Below are 18,165 nucleotides of genomic sequence, written 5' to 3'. Positions count from 1 at the left end.
AAGGATTCTATTTCCCTGATATCCCTGGCAACCATTAATTTCATCTGTGTGTAAAGTGAGGACATGACTGCTCCAGTGTATGGTTGAGGGGAAGGTATTTATTGTAGATATGAAGGAGTGTACGGCCAGAGGCATCTGGAAGAGTTCAGAGCAGGGAGAGAAAGAAGTAGACTAAACGTGGCCAGCAGATTGGACCAGGCCGTGAGAGTAGAGGGAGAGGTAGGGAGTGAGAGAGAGAGGAGAGCAATAGAGAGGAGAGGAGAGGAGGGGAGAAGAGGGGAGGGGAGGGGAGGGGAGAGGGAGGAAAGGAGAGGGGAAGAGAGGAGAGCAATAGAGAGGAGAGGAGAGGAGGGGAGAAGAGGGGAGGGGAGGGGAGGGGAGAGGGAGGAAAGGAGAGAGGAAGAGAGGAGAGGACAGGGAAGGGTAAAAGAGGAGAAGAGGGGAGGAGAAAGGGGGAGGAGAGGAGAAGAGGAAGGGGAGAGGAGGGGAGGGGAGGAGAGGAGGGGAGGGGAGGAGGGGAGGGGAGGGGATGAGGTTGGGGGGAGGGTAGAAGGTGAGAAGAAGGGAGGGGAAAGGGGAAGGAGAGGAAAAGAGGGAGAGGAGAAGAGGGGAGGGGAGGAGAAGAAAGGAGAGGAGAGGAGAGGAGAGGAGAGGAGAGGAGAGGAGAGGAGAGGAGAGAAAGACTAAAGAGGACCAAGCAAGTGAATGGCTGAAATGACAAGGTTATGTAGGAAGGGGGGATGGGAAGTCCATGAGCTGGAGGAGTTTAGGGAGGGGGTGGGGTGAGAAGAGCCACAGGTACTGAGTGCACCTGGAGGCCAGCATGGGCTTTGGTGTGCTAACAGGTGCCTCAGATAGTCATTTGTCCTGAGTTTCTTTTGGACCTGACAGTCTGAAACTCTAAATTTTGTGTCCCCTTCCTCATGACAATATTATGTAACTGGAGGAATTTATAGTCCAGGAATGGCATTTTTCCTCAGCAACATTCATGATCCATCTAAGTAATTGGAAGAACCAATAGTTAATTCCTCTTTAGTACACCAAGGTCATATGGGTACATGCAGGGGTTAGTCACCCTTCTGGCAATGAAACAAAATCTTTGAGGCAGTCTGGTGAAAAAGAGGGTAGGTGGTCGGCAGAATGGCTCAGCTGGTAAAGGTGCTTGCTGCCAAGCACCCCGATGACTTTTCCCTTGTCAACAAGCTTGATGACTTAGTTAAGTCCTTGGAAACCACTCGGTGGAAGCAGGGAACCAGCATCTCCAAGATGGTCCTCCATCTTGGACCTCTATGTTACATCACACACATGCAGGCAAGCACACACACACACACACACACACACACACACACACACACACACATACACATATATGCGCGCGCACGCCTCTGAAGGTGTAGCTTAGTGGTAGAGTGCTTGCCTAGCATACAGGAAGCCCTGAGTTCAATCCCCTACACTGCAAAATGAAAAAATGCAAAAAGTGAATTTCCTATCAGTTTTGGAGACTTCAGTCCATGGTTGATTGGCTGTGTTGTCATGGTGATGTAATACATCACTGCAGGGACTGTGAGGTAGACCACGATGCTTGCCTCATAATAGCTGGAAAGTAAGAGAAGAAGAACCCACAGCCCCCTTCAAAGATCCCCAGAATCAGCTACTTCAGAGACCTAGCACCTCCAAGTAGCCCTCAGTTCTTCAATGTCCCACCACACCCAGAGTGCTGGAGAAAGGTTCTACCACGTGGCATTCTGGGATCCTGGTTCAGGCCACAGCAGTGCAGATTTCTTTTGCAAACCTCACTGTTCTCTGCTCTAGACAGCTGCCATTTTGCTCTCACATCAGAAGTGGATGAGCAATGTGGCTCACTGCATAGGCAGGGTCTCATGGTATTATTACTTTATACTTTACATGTATTACGTTGTTATTTTAATTGACATTTTCTAATAGTAAATGATAATTTTTCCATATACTTACCTATGTGTCCTTTTTTTTAAAGATTTATTTATTTATTTTGTATACAGCATGTATGACTACAGGTCAGAAGAGGGCACCAGATCTCATTATAGATGTTTGCGAGCCACCATGTGGTTGCTGGGAATCCAACTCAGGACCTCTGGAAGAACAGTCAGTGCTCTCAACCTCTGAGCCGTCTCTCCAGCCCCCCCAATGTGTCCTTTTTAATGTAGAATTTTATGACTGCGTGCGTGTGTGCATGTGTGTGTGTGTGCGTGTGTGTGTGTGTGTGTGTGTGTGTGTGTGTGTGTGTAGGCTAGAGGTAGATGTCATCATCTTCCACAATTGCATCTTCACCTTATTTTGGGGGGACAGGCCCTCTCAATGATCCTGGAGCTCTCTGTGTTGGCTGGGCAGGTAAGCCCGGGAGCCCCCGGGATCTGCCTGTCTCCCCTCTTTGAGCTGGCCACCAAGCCGGACTTTTTACATGAGTGCTGGAGAGCCAGACTCTCGACTTTGTGCTCATGCAGCACGTACCCTATCCACAGAGTCATCTCCAGCCCCCTTTGCACGGTTTCTACGACCTAGGGACAAGTCCTTCGTCAGATGTCTGATTTGTCAGCCTTTCCCTTGGCCCAGAGCGTCTGTGTATTCCCAATAAGGTCTTTCACAGAGTCAAAGTTGTTCATTTTCATGAAATGTATTTAGTTTGGTGGAGGTATATGTGTGTTTTCAAAAGTTTTGAAGACTACCACTAAGTCCACATCCCAGTACAGGTTAGTGTACTGTCAGTGGTTTGTGAAGATGTGAGAGATGTGTGAGTTGATTTAGGTTTGCACTGTAGAATTGCTCTTGCTCCAGCATAATTATTGGCAAAGCTCTCTTTGCTTTTACCCCTTTGTCATAGTCCTGTTTCTGAGGTGGGTATGGTGGCACTTGCCTGTAGTCATACTACCAGGTGAACAACTGTTTGGCCACCACCAGACAGGACCTGGATCTCCAGAAGCTACAGCCTGGCCTAGACCAAATGCTAAATCCTAGCTTGTAGCCCCACAACTCTTCTAGAATGGTGCTGGCTGCCTGGTATGGAGAAGAAGTAAGAGGCAGCGAGACTCCAATAGCCTCACACATCCCTGTAGTGTGTGGGCTCTGGAGTCTTGCAGGTTAGCCTGATGGTGAATCTGATATGCTGCCCTAGAATAAAAACCAATCAGAGGTGTTCAACCTCAGCATTGCAAGAGGCACGGGTAGGGTACTAACTACTCCTAGTAGGTAGTAAGCATTACGATATAAATTCAGGCAAGGGTCTCCAGACTGGAAAGAAAAGCCAGATCCAAGTGTTCATTCTTTATAAGGTTATACAAACTTTGCAGACTGAGTTACAAGTAAGTGGATGGAAAAGGGAAAGCATAGTCATATCCAGATTCATTGTTTGTGTGTATGTGTGCGTGTGTGTGTGCATGTGCATGTGTGTGTGTGTGTGCGTGTGTATGTGTGTATGTGTGGGGTGTCGCACAGAGGCCTCATTCATTACACAGGGATGAGTGGTTGTGAACACTGAGGACTATTGGCACATGGCGGATGGACCATTGGCACATGGCAGATGGACCATTGGCACATGGCAGATGGACCATTGGCACATGGCCAGAGGAAGGAACATTGATAAAGAAGACTATTGGCACATGGACGAAGGACCTTTGGAATGAGAATGTGGCTTTTTAGGGACCATGTGCCAACTGAGATGTCACTGCAGGTGAGTGAGGGGAGAGAGAATTCTTGGCAGGGTTGGGCAGTAGGAATCCTCGAAAAGGATGCTTCTCCCAACAAGCCATAAAGACTTTAAAACGTATTATTATTATTACTGTGTTCTTATGTAGATGGCCCTGGCTGGCTGGCTGGCTGTTCGCCCAGCAGATAGAACATAGCCATGGTGTAAGCAGGCCTCATTTCTCTCCGCATCATCAATCTGTGTAAAAGGTCACGTAGGAGTGTTTCTTCCTTTAGGTAGAAGAGATGTGTGGACAGGAGAATGGGAGGGAGGAGAGCAGTGCTCTGCTTGTACTGGTGTCCCGCGATGTAAACTGTAAAAACACGTTGGCATTGAGTATGAAGTCATGAATCCTTGGTTCCTGGACCAACACAACACAGTCTCATTTCCTTATCCACTTACCTTGGTGTGCCTGGGAGGACTGGCTGAAACATGATCACTGGTTACCTGCCAAGGTCCATGGGGACTTGTCAGGACCTCAGGGGCCTGTGGGACATGTTTAGAGTGCCCCACATTGGGACAGTGTGCTTTGTAGTCTTGTTGCGGTGTAGAAATCCCTGGACAGCATAGGACCATTGCAGAGGGCACACCTATGTGATTAGGTATGATTTCAATTGTGAAAATGTCACCATCTTACATGTTAAATAGTCAGGAATTTATTTATGTTTCCTACAAATGGCCAGCTGCTTGGCTTCTTCAAACCAGCTTTTCGAATACCACCATCACACGTGGCAGAGTGTCTGGAGAGGAATTTGTAATGTCCCACTTGGACATGACCTGTGGCATTTGTGTAGCAGCTCAGTGAGTTAAGATTAGTTATTTTCTCTCAGGTGTATGTATGGAGCTCAGCGATTTCCGCTCTTAGGGAAGGTGGGAAGCTTTTTCAGTTCCTGTCTGTGGAGCTGAGTCAGAGGGACTGTTTGCTCCAGGGCAGGCTTTTGGGGTATAATGGCCCTGCCTAGAAGAGTTGTGCTTCTGTAGCTACTGGTTCTTATCACACCCCCGGGCCTCTGCATTCTCAGATTTCCTCGTGGTAAGCACAGTGTGGCGGGGGTGGGGGTGGGGGGCAAATACAAGGTCCGTGAATAGGCCTGAGACAGGACCATATCTGCAGTGAGCCCATTCCTGGCCACCCCATACACAGTGATTTTTCTCTGCTCTCTGACTGGCACGTCTTATCCTCGTCACGAATTCTCTTTCCTCTTTCTCTCTTCACCTCTCACCCTACCATCCAGCACATTTACTGTTCCTGGTGCATCTGTATGTCCAGAATATACAATCCTCAATTGGCGGTGTCTTTGTGAGCAAATCCATGTATAAGCACCCAGGATTCGCAGTGCCGCGAAGGGACTGTTGGGTTACTGCAGAAGGGAGAAATCTTGGGAAGGAATGATTCCTCCTGAAACCTGTCGGGACATTCCTGCTACCCAGACTTGTGTATGTTTTCACACTTACACAATGTAAGGCATGAATACTGGAAGGTACACAGGTCTTGAAGGCGTAAGTCAGTGTTCGGACAGACTTTAATGACTCACTTTATATCAGGTGTTGTTATCCATTGTCAGCCTAGCTGGGTGGCTGGGGAAGGGCCCTCTAAAGCTACCCTGTTACTGTGACATCCCACTAGGCACTTCTTGGCTCTATCATTTGTGACTACTTAGTACCAGCATCTTTTGCTTTGGAGCCTTTAACCATGGTTGATGTTCCAACATTCCTGGTGGCCTACTATGGCTTAGAGGTGACTTGAGTGCCATGTGCTGGAGATTTGATCCCCATTGAGGCTCTGTTCAGAGGTTATGGTCTCTTTAAGAGATGGTTACTTCATTGGGAATGGGGTCTGTGGAAGGGGTTGATGTAATTCTCATGGGATTGCCACTTTCTCTGAGAGAGAGTCATTCTAACAGAGCAGGAGAGGCCCTGCATCTGTCTGGTTTCTCACGATTCCAGGAGAGTATATTTCTGCCATTGTAATACTGGCTCCTTTGGGAACCTCAGAGGGGACAAGAGGGATGGTTCAGCCATTAAAGGCTAGGCTCGCAACTGAAATGTCAGGAGGACATCATAGGTCTAATTGGTGGGGCTGCCCAATCTTTGATGTTCTACCTTCAAACTGTGAAACAAATAAACCTCTAGGTCTCTCAGGATCAGATATTTTGCTGCATCAACAGAAAAGAGACAAAGACATGAGTCCTTTCTCATCTTTCCCACATACCCACACAGATGCTACATAGTCTTGGGCCTGGTCCCCCTAATTATCTTGCTGTATTCTCTTTCATTTCGGTTCCATCATCCTGCACGGCTCTGTTTTCCATTTATGACTCCAGTGCTGAGGACACCAGATGCCCTGATGCTCCATAGTGGCTTCTTACCTGTCCCATTGGGTGTACTCAAGACTATGTCCATACTACTAGCTTCAAACTGGCCTGTGCTGAAACTCACTTTCTCACAGCATGTGTCCACCATCACCTTGAACCTGCCTGCCTCTTCTTTCCAAGAGCCTCATAAATCCAAAGGCTCCTGTCCTTCACTGGGGTGATGGAAGAATTCAGACTTGGCCCCTTCATCGTGTCATGCTCACCCTATCCTGTTATTAAAGCCACTCTCTAACCGGAAGCTGGAGTGGTTTCCATGGGTAGATCTGATTGTGTCCTCGGTGGGCTCCCATTGCTGGGTCTCCATGTGACATTTTCATTCTGAAGGCCAAACCAGCTCCTTTCTGCCTCTCTCCTAGACCAGCTATCCAATGGTCACGATCTGAGTCTTGCACTCAGAGCGTTCCAAGGACTTTTCCCTCTGCTTGAGACACCCTTGACACCCACACACACTCCACGTAAGTGTGACTTCCCCAGCCTTGCTTTCCCAGCTGCTCTTGTCCAGGTGCCCTGGCTCAGACAGACCTCTGCCTCATGCTTCCTTTCTGGAACATTCTACTCTGCTCAGAGCATGACTGTATGGTTGTCTTTTTCACACTCCTCCCTTTGAGTGTGAGCCACTTGGGCACAGAGACAAGGCTGACTTGGATAGTGTGTTCTTAGTCCACAAGGCTGGTACGCACTAGGTCTCCATTCAGAGAACACCCGGTGAATGAATAGCTGTTTTTCCGAGGGCGAGCCTGAGGTTTCATAGGTCGTCATACGGGCTGTTGCTTCCTCTGTGATGTCGCTGAGTGTTTATGTCTTTTTTGGTCTGGTCTGCTCAGCTCTGCCCATGCTGCCCTCTCCTGGTGCCACTGCATTTCTATGCTCCCCAGCTCCCTTTTGCTGCCAGGTGGGTGGATGTAGCCTTGTATTCTCTCCCGTGGGTTGCTCTCCTGGGCGTTTCTCGCTTGCTTTTTTTCCATTTCCTGGCTTCATTACTGTTTGCAGCACCAACAAATTGTTGGTTTATTTTTTCCCTTATGTCCTGGTTAGATTTTATTTATTTATTTATTTATTTATTTATTTATTTATTTATTTATTTATTTTCAACTTGAGACAAGCCAGGGTCATCTGGGAAGAGGGAATGCCAACTGAGAAAATTTCTTCCTTGCCCTGTAGGCAAGTCTGTGGAGCATTTTCTCAATTAAAGGTTGACGTGGGAGGGTCCAGTGGTGCCACCCCTGGGCAGCCAGTCCTGGTGGTATAAGAGCAGGCTGAGCAGGCCGAGCAGGCCACGCGAAACAAGACAGTAAGCAGTGAGTGGTCCTCCATGGTCTCTGCATCAGCTCCACCTCCAGGGTTCTGCCCCGAGCTCCTGCCCCGGCTTCCCTCAATGGACTGTGACTTGGGATGTGTAAGCTGAAATAAAACCGTCCTTCCCCAGGTTGCTTTCAGCGACAGTCTTTATCACAGCCACGGAAAACAAAGTAAGACGGCTGCATTTCGGGAGAAAGCCAAGCGCTGGTGTTTGCAGGAACACTGGAGCGGCAGGGTCAGGAGACAGCATCATGTCTGGTCTTCCTTGTGAGCCGCCGTCATGGTTTCCTGTTGGTACTGGGCAGAGAAGTAGGGGTGGGGAAAGAGGGAGAGAGAGAGGGAGGGAAAGATAGATTAAATATAAAGACTTTTTATTAGCCCTGCCTTCCAATTTCCTGTGGACTCTTACGCCTTCCTTTAACACACCACTGAAAATATGAGAATGGTTCCTGGAAATGGAATCTCCATCCCGTTTCCACCTTGAACCTTGGCCAGCAACCTTCTTTCTTGTTCCCTTTAGAGCAACAGCAGTCTTCAGGGTTCAGCTATAGATGTCTAATTAGAAGGCCCTCTGGATACGGAAGACGGTTGTTTGGCACAAACTGTTTTGGGGGGCAGTCAGTCAGGGGGATCGGGATCCGTCCCTGGTGCATGGGCAGGTTTTTGGGAATCCGGTGCTTGTGGTGTGATGCCTTGTGCAGCCTTGGTGCAGTGGGAAGGGGCTTGGACCTGCCTAGGCTCAGTGTGCCTGGCTCTGCTGACTCCCCATGGGAGAGCTTAATTTGGGAAATGTGGGGATGTGGGGTGGCTTGAGAGAGGGGGCTGGGGGTGGGAGGAGGGAGGAGGTGGGATCTGCGGGTGGTATGTGGAGTGAGTAGAAAATTTCTTAATAAAGGAAATGAAAAAAAGAAAGAAAGAAAGAAAAAGAAAGAAAACGGTCACTAGTTAGCGCTGATGGGTATAAACTGCCGAATATATTGACATGGACATTATTTTGAAATCTCTACTACATAGAATCTGTGCTCTCCCCAGGTAAACCCGGAGTTCTAGGAGTTCGTAAGTAGACAATGCCATGCCCCACCCCGGGGTCACACTCTGCAGGTGGACCACATCCCAGGTTCTGTGTTCCAGTCAAGTTGATGCTGTGAAGAGGAGTGGCCACCTCTACCTCACACTAGCAGGAGGCTGCCTTGACTTTAGATGGAGACATGCCGTTAACTATGCCAAGGGGAAGCAGCGGGATAAGTCTGAGGGTCTTATTCCTTTCTCTTCAATAAGGACAAGTGAGGCTGTTGACCCACGACCCACTAGAAAGAGGCAGGAGAGAGAGAGAGGGGAGGCGGCCATTGCAACTGATTCTTTCCTTAACTTTCAACTGTCGTTCTCAACAGACACCACTGACTTTTTTGAAGTGTTTTTATTTTTCTTTTTTAGTTGGGCCATTTATTTTCACGGGTATAATCTTGTCTCACATGGTCACACTTGGAGTTTTCACATATTTGCTGGCATGATTCTCAGATGCTTGTGAAGGTGCCTCAGAGCAGGAATAGCCTCAGTGGTAGCAATCTTTCATGATGCAAAGTTGATTTTTGTTGGAGAACTAGCCACATGTTTGTTGATATCAAGAACAAGGCAGGGAATAAAGACGTAGCCACCTGATGCAGCATGTGAGGTCTGGAAAGAGGTGACCTTGTCAGGGGACCTGGAACGAAGCACGGGCTGCCATTGCTGTAGGGCTCTTTATCTATCTATCTATCTATCTATCTATCTATCTATCTATCTATCTATCTATCTATCTATCTATCTATCTATCTAATCTATCATTGATCTATCTATCTATTTTTTAATTATTTATTTTTATTTCATGTGCATTGCTGTTTTGCCTGCATGTATGTCTATGTGAGGGTGTCAGATCCCCTGGAACTGGAGTTACAGACAGTTGTGAGCTGCCATGTGGGTGCTGGGAATTGAACCCAGGTCCTCTGGAAGAGCAGCCAGTGCTCTTGACTGTGAGCCATCTCTCCAGCCCCTGCTGTAGGCCTCTTAAGTAGGATCTTTTGGATTCTTCAGAGTACACTAGACACCTTTACAATGGTGTGTTTGCTTTGAAAAAAATGGAGGAGGGGGCAGGAGAGATGGATCAGTGTTAAGAGCACTGACTACTCTTCCTAAGGGCCAGGGTTCAGTGCCCAGCACCTATATGGCAGCTCACTACAGTCTGTAACACTGGTACCAGGGGATCTGGTGTCTTCTTCTGGCCTCCTTGGACACTGTATACAAGTGATGCACAGATGAAAATCATGTAAAACACCCACACACATAAAATAATAATATAAATTAAAAAATAGAGGGACAAAATAGTAATCTCATTATAGTTCCTCCCAATACATACCCAACAAAGCTTCTGATCCATTGGCAAAGCAGAAGGACATTTAATACTGTGAGCAAACCTTTCCATGTCCCAGCTTCTCCACCTCTAAAATAAGAATAATGGAGTTTGTCTCACATACTGTTTCCTTCTTCATTTTTTAAAATGTGCATTGGTGTTTTGCCATGGGTGTCGGGTCCCCTGGAACTGGAATTACAGCTGTAAGCTGCCATGTAGGTGCTGGGAATTGAACCCTGGGTCCTCTGGAAGAGCAGCCAGTGATGGTAATCACTGAGCCATCTCTCCAGCCTCTTACCTACTGTTTCGAACGGTCAAAGGAGATACCATTTGGCCTATGCTACATGGACAGCGCTGTAAACGAAAGTCATCAGCCATAGTGGAATAGACTCTACTCATCTCCATGGCTGAGTATACACTGTGTGATATAATGCCAACACGTATGATTCTGTATGTGAGTGCGTATATGCACATGTGTGTGTGTACCCACACAGTGTGTGTGCACACTCGGTGGTTGCATTTTCTAGCTACCTCTCCTGGGTAGGCGGATATCCGACATGTGATACTACCATTGGCCAGTAGGTGGCACAAGCGGTCCATCATGGGCACTAGCTTGCTTCCACACTGTCTCAGAAAGGGAAGATCTTTTTCTAATCTAGCCAGGGCTTTATGGCAGTGCTTAATCACATGGCAAGGAACATGCAATGACTACTGGTATTTCTGTAAACACACATGCTAAGAAGCAGCTGCTTGCTGGGGAGGAGGGAGGAGAGAGCATTCCGCCAGAGGTCTCCTGAGGACAATCTATATAAGGAAAACCCGGCTAGTTTGTTAAAACCCAACAGCCAGTCAACCTTCGTGACTCATTGAAAGAAACATTTAGAATCCAGAAGGACAGTGATACTACATGTTGTGGATTGTAATGTGGTTGAAGGCTGCCTTTCTGCTCCTCTGTCTTCCCCGACAGATCCAATCCTGGTGTCCGGATCACCTGCGGACTGAGCCTGCCCACGGTACCCAGCGCCTTCTGCACCGACGCATGCGTCCTTGCCTTTTCTGTCGTCCGGGCAGCGTGCCGGAGTTAGTCTTTTCTCGAGAGGAGGGTTTATTTGAACTTCATTCTACCATTAATAAAACTGGCACCAGATGGATCTGAAGCTGAAGAAGAGATACATCTCAGCCAAAGAAAAAGTGGACCCCACCCAAAGATGGGGCAGCAAGGGTCACAGTATGTGTAGAAACTCGGCACAAAAATCTTAACGGTGGTAAAATACGTATAGTATGAAGCTCATCATCTCAGCGCTATTCATCCATTCATTCATTCATTATTAATTAATTAATTAATTTATAGATAGGGTTCTGCAGTGTAGCCCAGGCTAGACTAGAGTTTATAATCTCCCTGCTCTGGGATTACAAGCATGTGCCCCCAATCTCAGTCAGCTTCACCACTTGAAGGGTACATAGTTCCGTAGTGTTAAGCACCTTCACGCCCAGCATCCAGAGCTGTTTGTGCCTCACAGAACTGGAACCCTATACCCATTACATGGCCTGGTAAACACCAGAGGTTCCCCCAGCCACTAACAACACCATCCTGCTCCCTGTCTCTAGGGACTTGATTACTCCAGGCACCCCATATAAATGGAATCATAGAGTCCCTGTCATTATATGATGGGATATTTTATGTATTGTATGTTATATATTATGTATTCCTGTTTTCCCCTAGGTAAGTAGTATTCCATTGTATACGTGGTGATTATTTTTTAGTTTTTATTTATTTTTTTATTCATCTATTTATTTTACATCCTGGCCGCAGCCTCCTCCTTATCCTCCTCTCCCAGTCCCTCTCCCCTCCTCCCCTGTCTCCTCCTCTGCTGTCTCCATCCAGGAAAGGCCACGTCTCCTATGAGTGTTAATAACACACGGCAGATCAAGTTGCAGTAACTAAGCACCTCCCATATATTAAGGCTGGGCGAGGCAACTCAGTGTGAGGAGTAGGGTCCCAGAAGCCAGTAAAAGTCGGAGACAGCCCCTGTTCCCACTGTTAGGAGTCCCACAAGAGGACCAGCTGCACAGCTGTAACGTGTATGCAGAGGGCCTAGGTCAGTTCCACGCATGCTCCCTGGTTGTCGGATTAGTCTCTGTGAGCCCCTATGAGTCCGGGGTAGTTGACTGTGTGAGCCTTCCTGTGGTGTCGTGGACCCCTCTGGCTCCTACACTCCTTTCTCCTCCTCTGCAGGATTTCCAAACTCCGCCTGATGTTTGGCTGTGGGTCTCTGCACCTGCCTCCATCAGTTGCTGGATGGCACCTCTCTGATGACAATTGGAGCAGGCACACATCTGGTCCCAGGAGATGGCTGGTTCAGGCTGCTTATCCACCACTGCTAGGATTATTTTTTTTAAGATTGTATTTTATTATTTCATTTGTGTGTCTGTGTGTACATATATGCGTATGTGTGTGCGCATGTCTATGGAGGACACAGGAGGCTGCTGGATTCCCTGGAGCTTAAGTTACAGGTGGCTGTGAGCCACCTGCCGTGGGTACCTGGAATTGAACTCCTCTGCAAGAGCAGCAAGCATTCTCCGCTGCTGAACCTCTCCAGCCCCCGTGATGATCGATGTTGTATGCCGCCTTGACTGGGCTAAGGGGTGACCAAATAGTTGGCGAACATTGTGTCTGGATGTAGCTGTGAGAGTCTCTAGATGAGACTAACATTTGAGTCTCTAACTGAATAAAGAAGACCCACCTTCACCAACATGGACAAGAATCACCCAGGCTGCCCAGGACCCAAATAAAACAGATGGAAGAATGGTACATCATCTCTTCCTGAACTGGGCCATCTATCTTCTGAGTCTGCACTTCAAGACTCCTGAAATCCCAGACCTTAGACTTGGGGACTCTCCACCCCTGCATCCACAGGCCAGCATTTTAATGGGGCTCACACCACCACTCATTGGCGCTTTTTGGGTCAGACATGGTGGTACACTGCCGTAATCCCAGCACCAGAGAAGCTGAGGCATAAGAGTCTTGACTTTGGGGCAAATCTGGGCTACAAACCAAGATCCCATTTCAAACAACAGTATCTACATCAACAACAGAGTACATGGTTTGTTTTAACCATGACTTCCTTAATCCTGGCCTGTTGGCTGCTGGGTGCAGCTGAGCTTTGGAGTGAGTGATTTAGAACACCACCTAATAGCATCCGCAAGTGTGGAATGCAAGGTGGACTGAGAAATAGAGAATCTTCCCTCAAAGCTACAGGATTGAAGTCGTGAGGGCTAAGTGCAGTCTGGGCTCTGCCATGCACAAGTTGGAAGCTCTGCATGTTTATATTGCCTAGTTAAGCCTTTCCCTCATACAGCTCTTGTCCTGTGAGTTAGGTAATAGCAGCATGTGGAGGGGAAAGGCAGCATGAAGAGGGGTGAAGAGTGTTTCCCTTGGAGGAAGGAAGAACAGAGTTGGGCCAGGCCCTGGACAAGGATCCCCGGGACACTCAAAGATGGCATATTCTTCACTGAGCCTGAATATCAGTTACCCTACTCTGTTTTCAAATAAATTCATCAGCATTTGATTGCAAAAGCCTGACACCCTCTGTGGCTTTCAAAGGGCTTGTGGGGCAGTGTTCAGCAGGGACCGAGGGTCTTGGCTAGGTTCCAGGGCAGCCCTTTATGACTAGAGGCTACAACCTTTAATTTGGGGGCCACTGTGGTATTGTCGGCATTATTCAGGGTTTGGCTTCAGAGAGTCTGTGCTGGTTTCTCTGTTATTTCACAGAAATTGGTACCAACTGTTGGCATGGAATGTGGTAGTGCTGGCTCTCTTGTTTGCTAACACCTTTCCAGTGAGCAGGGTGGCGGGGGAGCATGTGGTCAGTTTGCTGACCTACACATGTCAGTTGTGGTGCCCTTCACTCTTGCTCAAAACTTTTCCCAGGCTCTGTGCATGTGCCGCATTGGGAAAAATAACAAACCAGCTTTCCGGTGTTGGCCCTCTCAGTAAGAGACGACGTCCTGGCTTGTTTTCTAGAGAAGGAGAATGAGAGAATCTTGGCATGCCTTACAGGAATGCCGTGTTGCCATGGCTCAGCATTTATGCTTGTTATACCCCTCCGTGTCCAGAGGAAAGTGGTTCCGGGGTCCTTACAGAGAATGGAACAGTGTTTGCATATAGTTTATGCTTATCGTCCTGTTGACCTGGAATTACTTCTGGACTTACAATACCTAATAGAAAGCAAAATACCATGTAAATGTGGTCACGTTCCTAAATGAAAATTAGTGGCATTATTTCCTTATTGTGGTATTTTTACTTTTATTGATTTTCCTTCTTTAATATTTCGCAGTGGGTTGAATCTGAAGAGGTAGGAGAGCTGCAGCTCCGGAGGCTCCCTCCTGCTTCTGAGGACCCCTTTCCCTGAGGGGTGCTATGCCCTGAGGCAGAGGCTCGCAGCCTGTCAGCTCCTTTGCCTTGGGACAGTTCATGTACCTTGCTGGTGGATTTCTGAAGATCACTTATTGCAGATGCTATGAATTCTGGTAATTGTCCATGTATATCATCACACAACCACCAGTGACAACTGACACACGCAGACTCCTACCACCCCACACAGGTTCCCTGACCGTTTTTTTGCAATCCCATCCTTCTCCTGGGCCCCAGCAATCAGGGACCTGTTTTCCATCACTATATTTTTGCCTTTTATAGGATTTCAACGACACCAAACAGTGTGTCATCGCTTGTGTCTGGCTTCTTTTACTCACTGTTCTGCCTTGGAGACTTGCTCATGTCCTCATGAGTTAGTAGAGGATCCCTGTTGATGGCCAAGGGAGATTGCGCTGTAGGAATCCGTCACAATCAGACTTTCCCTTCACAAGTTGGGTATTTGAACAGTTTGCAGTTTGGGGCAATTACGAATCAAGCTACTCTATGTATTTATGAGTGGGCCTTTGTGTGGGCTCCTGTTTTTATTTTTATTTATTTATTTGAGGGGGTAAAATACTCATGAGTAAGATTACTGGGCCACATATAGAGGCACATGTTTAAATTCTGTAAGATTTCACCAAATTTTTCTTCCAAAATAGCTGTTCCATTTGCATCAAAATGGACACCATTAGCTCAGAATGCATCACTGGCCTTCCTGAAACCCATAGCGATCTACCTGTGTGGTGGCATTAGAGACATCTCATAGGATCCCATAAGTAGTTAAGTTACTTAGCTTTGGGGGAAAAGATGGTAACATACCTGTGGATGAGGCGACCTTGTTTTGAACTCTAGGCTCTGTGTGTGTGTGTGTGTGTGTGTGTTCCTCCCATGTTGAGATAATGCCTGAAGGCCAGCGGGGAAAAATATCTGTGGGAAGTGATTAATGGCAGAGACATTTGCAATATCCTGAACGGCCAAGTTCCTGGCCTTTATCTCATGTGCTCCAGGGAAAGGCACAGTCAAATTTAAATCCAAGATGGACGTTGTGGAGCAAGGAAGGGTTCTGCTGGATACTTGAAGTGGGCGTGGAGGGCACTGTCTCTCACCTCTGGTAAAACTGACTCCCAATGAAAAGAAAAGTATGGGGGGCAAAACAGCTGTTGGCATGACATAGATCGAAAGTTCTTGCAAGGCTGGTAGAATCTACATACCCTTTGGGCACGCTGGGTTTGGGCAGTCCCTAGGCCACTCTGGCTGACAGGTGGCAACTACGGTTCATAAGTCTGTGCACTATTTAAAGTACGAAGTAGTTGCTTCTCATAGAATCCTTTGGCTTCCTCGCTGGGAAATCAGTTTAAGCTCGCAAACCTCACAGCAGGAGTAGACTCCCGGCCCCCACTGTAGCCCTGGGTCATGTGATTTGTGGGATTAAAGGATGTCGCTTATTCATCACTGAGCTGGGTCAAGTTCAGGTGAAGTTTACTCCATCTAAGCCCGGATGGGGGAAATGTCTTCATGTTTTTCATTCAGAGAAATGACTAGACACAAGAAAATGTCCTATCCTAAGCTCACAGCCCACAGCTCATCCTTTTAAAGTCTGAGGATCCTGTCTTAATGTCGGGAGGCACTGAGAGGTTCCCTGATACCTGCTCAGCTGGTAACACACAATCCCCAAACTGCAGGTGCTGGGTCTCCTGTGAGGTCAGCGCTCTCTCTCTCTCTCCTCTCTCCCCCTCCCCCCGTGTGTGTGCGCGCGTGCGTGCATGCGTGTGTGTGTGTGTGTGTGTGTGTGCGCGCGCGCGCGCGCGCGCATGTGCTCAAGCGTGCAAGGCCAGTGGTAGATATCAGGTATCCCCAGGTTATTTTTTGAGACAGGGCCTCCCACTGACCCTAAAGCTTACCGGTTTGGCTAGAGTGGCCCGCTAGTTAGCGCCAGAAACACACTTGTCTTCCCGACTTAGTCCAGGTCCTGGGATTACAGATGCGGCTGTACCTGCTTTCGCATGTTTACTAGGGACACGAACTCAGGTCTCCATACTTGCACAGCGGGCGTTTTTAGCAAGGGAGCCGTCTCTTCGGCTCCTCCCTTGGGGTCAGCTTCTCTGGTTACCTCTCTGACTCTTGGCAACCAGCAGGTCCTGGCTCACTAGTGATGAGCTTTAGCCTCTCTTAAACTCCAGCTTTCCACACGTCGTTCAGAGACAGCAGCATCCAGTATGACCCATTTTGTCCCACATCCCACAGTCCGGAGTAATCCCGGGGTGTGAGGCAGCACCCAGTACAAACCCAGGTTACCCAGCGAGGGACATGTTGGGAAACAGGAGTGTTTTTCTGTTTTAAAATAAGGGCCTAGAGGGAGCTGGGAAACAGTGGAGTGGAGTTAGAAAATGGCTATAATTGTGGCGGAAGCTTTTTCAGTTTTGAAACACATCGCCGTTTTGAAATGATTTACGGTTAGCGGAGGGATCTTTCTTCTGAGGAGCTCTTCTCTGGGTGCAGAGGGTGCTCACCGGCGCTGTGAGACAGGACCTCTGGCGACTCTCACCTTTTCCTCAGAGCTGCCACATGGAGTGGAAGGTTTTAACACAAGACCATAGAGCCATGTATGTTTCTCCTCTCCTGAGAAACAGCAGGAGCAGTCAGATGCACACAGGCCCCTATGGTCACCCTGCTGGCATTGGAACTGCCTGCAGACATTGGCTATCCAGGAACCTTGGCCACCCGAGGCACCCAGACGGGTGGCTCTCCCTTCTACCCATACAGCTCTCTTCCAAAGCATCAACACTGTCAACTGGAGAATCACTGTGTACTGGGTATTGGGCCAAACAGGAGGGGAACCAGGACACATATGCAGTCTGGTCCCCTGTTACAGGTACCCATTTGGCTTAGAGCCTGGGACAGAAACCTGGCTGGGGTGGAGCTAGCATGGCGGGTTCTGTGGCTAAACAGGACAGCGTGATTATGGCACGGACGAGGCTAGGTTGCCCTTGGATGGCATAGTGAGATGAATCAACAGGAGAGAAGAAAGAGCAGGACGTGTGTCATGAAGTGTCTCCCTTCCCAAGCAGATGGTGGGGTCCATGTGAGGACCTCACAGAGCCATGTGAGGGCTAGGACTGGCCTGGGGGGGGCTTTTGTAAAGGGGCCTTGGCTGCTTCCTCCTCCCTCTACCCACTCCCCCTTCAAGACATGGTTTCCTTCTATAGCTCACGCTGGCCTAGCCTCACACTTCCCGTTCTCCTAAGAGTTGGAGTGATGGGTTTGTACCACCACAGTCACCTTTGTTTTCATAGTCACCCACTGTTACTCTGATTGCTCGTCTCTTTGTTCTTATGGAAGAGAAAAGAAACTTTGCCTTGGTTATTCTTCTGGGCATCTGTAGGAACAGCACATTAGAAGCATTTGAAAATTTGCTGAATAAGCTGAGCGAGGCATTGGTGTGGGTCTTGCAAGGCCCTGGCATAGGAAGACACCGGATGTTGTTGTGCAGTGTAGCATGCCAAGATAAAGGCTGGATTAGAAGTGTGGTCCAGGGCTATCAAGGCAGAATGGAAGAGGGAGGTGTCTCCGATTTGGACTTTCCCTGAGAGGGTCGCTTTCTCGGCCATGCTTTGGATGTTCTTTAAAGGCTGGACTCCAGATGTAAGCTCCAATGTCACCCCATGCTTTCAGATGCCTCCTAGGGGCTAGTGTACCATCATGCCAGGGCCTTGTTCTAGGTCCCCAGGCTGTGCCCTGGCTCCTTAACTCTCTGTAGCCACGACCCAGGTGGCTAAGCCTGAGGTTACAGACTGGCTGGCCTTTACAGACAAAGTTGAACTTTCTCCTTAAGCTAAGTGGGAAGACCCAGGTAGAGTTGGATACTGACTGGTGGACAGACCATGAAGATCTGTGTCTGGGTGTTGGTTAAATTTTGCTCTCAGTTATAGATGGCAACTAAACGAATATTATTTAATTCAGTAGTTTAATATTA

At 48.2% G+C, this 18,165-nt stretch overlaps 1 long non-coding RNA gene across 1 annotated transcript; it reads left to right on the top strand.

Annotated features, from left to right (window-relative positions):
* Window positions 1–37: 37 nt before the first annotated feature.
* On the top strand, window positions 38–10,935 carry LOC121828828 (uncharacterized). The gene is made up of 2 exons (XR_013050749.1): window positions 38–94; window positions 10,746–10,935. It is a non-coding gene; the product is annotated as an uncharacterized LOC121828828 (long non-coding RNA).
* The last annotated feature ends 7,230 nt before the right edge of the window (window positions 10,936–18,165 follow it).

The sequence above is a fragment of the Peromyscus maniculatus genome, chromosome 4, assembly GCF_049852395.1.
Source record: "Peromyscus maniculatus bairdii isolate BWxNUB_F1_BW_parent chromosome 4, HU_Pman_BW_mat_3.1, whole genome shotgun sequence".
Taxonomy (NCBI): domain Eukaryota; kingdom Metazoa; phylum Chordata; class Mammalia; order Rodentia; family Cricetidae; genus Peromyscus; species Peromyscus maniculatus.
This window is presented reverse-complemented; position numbering and strand designations above follow the sequence as displayed.